Raw genomic sequence first — 5,006 nt, forward strand, 5'->3', positions numbered from 1 at the left:
TATCATTATAAGCTTAAACCAAAAGTGAAGAATTGCTTCATCAATATGTGCTACTTTATCTATTAAACTAGCAATTCTTTCGAGGCCGCCTCAACAAAAACATAAAACCGGAAATGACATGGTTGCTAAGCAACAAGCTTATGCATAATCATGAATATTCAGTGACACCTGTTCTAATTAGACTAACAATAAAATCTTTTTGGTCGATTTTGTCAAAACTGAGCCAAAAGTTTTTATTGTTAGTCTAATGAGCACAGGTGTTACTGAATATGCATGAGCTGTAGCTTAGCAACCGACGTCATTTCCTGTTTTGTAAAATCCGACAGCAACTTGCTCTGAAAAGTTTCGTAATTTGTTGGTATCATGTGAATATATTTGGAAATAGTGTTTATAAGATTGTATATAGTAGCCTGTAATAGTGCTATATTCGAATCGAAGTGATTATAACATATTTTAATTCGATTATATACTGATTACTAATCATGAAATATATAATATTATTAATGCAATTACGACAAAGGAATCACACAATGATGTATTATAAATTACACTAAAGTTTACTTTTATTTCTCACATACTCGAAAATGTTACATCAGAACTATAACGTAATATAAATAGAATATAAAAGATTCTACTTTTATATAATATAATATAATATTATATAATATATAATGCTTAGGCCTAATTATATTTAAGTATCATATATCGTTCGAGAATTACTTGTTCGTTAAGAAACATATTGGCAAATTTGATTCAATTCCGGCTATCCAGTGATATAAATCCTAATAAAAGTGCGCGATTATTTGTAGAATCATGGAGGTATAATACCTTCATGGTAGAATTAAGACCACATAAATCCGGCTATTGATAGCATCTTGTGTTCTGGCAATCTGATACACATTGTGTTCCGCTGACAATAATTGTACATCGACTTCGCACTTATTGATGGATCGGTAGATTTGACCTGAGACACTGAAATAAATGAGATTGAACTAGTGAGAAATACATTCAAACTATTTTCAGTTTGGCATCTGTGTTAAGTTAGGCCTAATTAAGTATAAATCTCATTAAATTAAAAACACTTTTTGGAAACTATGACATTCATAGGTATAGGAATACAAATTCAGAAAATAAAATTGATTGTTTGATTGATTTAATACATTATGTAAAGTGTACATGTTAATAAAGCGTTATTTTAATATGAGTGGGTAAGTACGCTCCCCAACATTCCACCCCAAATCGGGAAAGGTCCAAATCTTAAGACAGTCGAAAATGTACTGAATACACATTGTTTTTGTAATAAAGCTTAAAAGAGAATATTAAATCTTAACATGTTAACCAATACTCTATCGGACCCCTGTATCGTTCTATAATAACAAAGTTGGGGTCCAACCTGCTTTTCCCCTTCACGGCATCTGGAGTTTTAGGTGAACCGTCCCCATTTGGTATGATCATTACATCTTACGTTCCTATCTGAGATTGTTATTATATTACTACACTAATTTAACTTTAACTACATAGGAAAATTATTTACCTGGTTCAATAGACTCTGGTCAGCTCCACAGCTCCAGCATGTAACAAGGTTTAGATTCCGTCCTGGTGAACTTGGTATTCATGGTCACTTTGGAGTGGAGTGTCGTCATACTACTGTAACACAACAAAAAAATAACAAGTGTAATCAATGGTAGCTACCTCATATGCACACAAACTATTTTTTTTTTGCTAAAAACATGTGTCGTCATACTATTGTAACACAACAAAAAAATAACAAGTGTAATCAATGGCAGCTACCTCATATGCACACAAACTATTTTTTTTGCTAAAAACATTAACATAAGCACTGAATAACAATAAACTGTAATCTATTACCTGCCAAATATGTAATATAATTAAACAGTCATCTCTCAGTTTATTATAAATATTTTATGACAAGCGTTGAAAAAGACTACAAGAGTAGCCGAAATATTCGCCAAATAGATTTTAGTGTTTCTAAAGTCAACATCTTACGTATTTGAGTTTCTTTACGGTTACGTTATATTTTATTCTACATATGTTTCGAAACACACGTGGACACGTCTTCTTCATATATGTATGCATATATCTGTCTCTTATACACATCTAGATGTGTATAAGAGACAGCCATTTTCCAAAACCGAAATCACGGAGGGTACGGACTGCAAATTGGCGCTGTGTTTGCCATTTATCACCATAGAGAAGATCGAATATACCTGAAATAGATATATCATGGCATTATATAAGGTAACATGAAGTATATTGCAAACATCTTATCGTAGAATCAGGATGATTAATAATAATAATAATAATAATAATAATAATAATAATAATAATTTACAAAGCGCCATTAATTTAATTCACATTTAATTAATTTAACCTCAAAAATTGATAAATTGCGTTTTTCCGAATCACGACAGACTGAGTAGATTGCTGGTATAAATGTAAACTTTTAAGATTATATAAATCACAGAAAATCATAAATTTATACTAAGTACATTCTCGACTGTCTTAGACATGTGGACCTTATCAAATTTAGTTAGGTGCATACACACCCTTCGCAACACCCCACCTACTGGATATAGGCCTACGTTCCTGGAAACTTTACATTTTACTTACCAATTATTACAGTAATATACTCTTATTAATTAGATATCTTCAAAACTTCTTAGTATTTTCCTTTAATTATTTTTCCACTTGGACGCTGTTTGATTTGAAATTCACATATAATGCATAATTCATGTCGTTGCTCTTCTTCCTATCCCGTATTCATTTTCAGTCTCTCAGTGCTCGGTGGTAATATTTGACTTTCTTTTTAAATGTCAAAGTGTGTTTTAGCTCTACAGTAGGAGTACAATTAGGCTACCGTACCCACTCCATTAAAGACTTGTTTATATATATATATATATATATATATATATAGATTAAAAGGCAAAATACTGAAAAAAAACAATGCTGTGAAAAATAATGGCTGGGTCTCGGTTTATATATGTATATATATATGTATATATATATATATATATAGACCTATATATATATATATGTATATACAGACCTATATATATATATATACTCAGTATAGAATATTTTGACACAACAACAATGCTGATGAATATATCGAAAAACGAATACAATGCAGGAAATATATTAAACTGTATAAATACACCAAGATTTTGAAAACATCAATGGCATTAGGACCACTTTATGCAGCGTTCTATTTTTATGAATGTGTATTTTTATGCGATTGTTATCGGCCTATTTAAATCAAAAATTATAGAATGCATATACAGACAATAATTTTGAGACCATTAACGGCATTATGACCATGAAATTATATATTTAGCGATTGTCCTAACATGTCTACTGTATATAATTTAAAATGCATTTTACGGATCGCTTTGAAGTCACTTAAATAATATTACACTTTATTAAATTAATTAAAATGATTTCACTTTGCCTACTTTTAAAGAGTACTTAGATTTACATTGTTGAATGTAGGTTTCATAAACATGTGCCTACGGCTATACGGTATGTCATTACACAACAAATCTTTAGCTCTGTTTTTTTTTTTTTTTAACTGTTGTTAACATTTTCACTCAGATATTCTGATTTAATGCCATTGTATCAAAAGGACTCAAAACAATTTAGAGCACAGTCTCCAGTCTGAAAATGTAGACCTGAATAACAACATAACAATGGACACCGCAATTAAATCTCACACCATGAAGGCATACAGGCTTGTACAACTACAGTATAGCACACTATCTGCTTACCTACAATATGTACATTTTCTTACTTAGAATAAACACCATTCCAAAATTCAATATTTTAAAAGATGTTTTTGCGACGACGTGTCTACGACACAGTTCCGGTAGTTCACATACACGCTTGCTTCAACCGTAATTTGAATATAATATGAAACAGGTGCATAACCAACCAGGTATCTGAAGAAAACTTGCTGCCAAAGACAGTACTGCCTACCAGGCTAAAACATACAAATTATTAGTTTAGCTCTCACCCCTTATTAGCGTCTACCCTCAAATTGATCTAGCACTGGGGCCGAAACGGTTTGCCGAAACCCACGATTGCCAAACCCATGATTGCCGAAACCCATGATTGCCGAATTAATGGCCTCTTTGTCGAAACCCAGTTTGCCGAATCCAGTTAACCGAAATCATGACAACCCGAAAGGTCCACTGATTAATCTCAGATAAGATACCGGTAGTATTTTTTCTCTATGGTATAATACATACTCCAAGTATCGAAATGCACACCATCATATCGGGATTCAATATTTCGACATTTATTATGTCATTAGGAATAACAACCCAGTTTGCGGAAACCCAATGTGTATAATAATTTGCCGTCACTATCGTACAAAAGTACAGCATACTGTGCTTTTGAAAACATGACGGGTGAATCAGGGAGGAGCCATATTTACATTCCCGTATTTGTACCCGTGTAAACGCTTCGCTTGGAATAAACGCCCCCTTGAATAAACGCCTCGTCTAGAGCCTCATTTGGAATAAACGCCTCTTTCGAAGACACTCTGTGGCGTATATTTTTCCTCGAATAAACCCCCCCTTGACTGTAAACAGATCTAATATAAACATTATTGCCAACACTTTCTATTAATGTTTTACTCCAGTAGAATTACATTTTTGTAACTTCAATAAGCTTTTAATAACACATTTTAACAGTAAGTGTTGTATTGCAACGCTTACTGTGTTCCATATTTACAGTTGAATTAAGGGGCGTTTGAGTACATTTTACACAAAAAAATAAATGCCTGCCTCGAACACCTCCATAAACTCCTCCTCAAAAACCATTCTCAGCAATAAACGCCTCAGGGCGTGTATTCAACGAAATCGTCCGGGACCAAAAATGATAATTTGCCTATCCATCGTTTTTTTGATTGTCAATTTCTAATATTGTGGTATTAAAAAAAAACCCTCCTAAAAAACACATGGATTTTTTTATGCCGGGACCCTGAC

At 32.5% G+C, this 5,006-nt stretch overlaps 1 long non-coding RNA gene across 1 annotated transcript; it reads right to left on the bottom strand.

Moving 5' to 3' along the window:
* Nucleotides 1–538: 538 nt before the first annotated feature.
* On the bottom strand, nucleotides 539–1,650 carry LOC117118796. The gene is made up of 2 exons (XR_004447097.1): nucleotides 1,535–1,650; nucleotides 539–972 (listed from the first exon to the last, which is right to left on the bottom strand). It is a non-coding gene; the product is annotated as an uncharacterized LOC117118796 (long non-coding RNA).
* Between the last annotated feature and the right edge of the window lie 3,356 nt (nucleotides 1,651–5,006).

Source organism: Anneissia japonica, unplaced genomic scaffold (genome assembly GCF_011630105.1).
Source record: "Anneissia japonica isolate Jap-2015-1 unplaced genomic scaffold, ASM1163010v1 scaffold737_len1565949_cov176, whole genome shotgun sequence".
Taxonomy (NCBI): Eukaryota; Metazoa; Echinodermata; class Crinoidea; order Comatulida; family Comatulidae; genus Anneissia; species Anneissia japonica.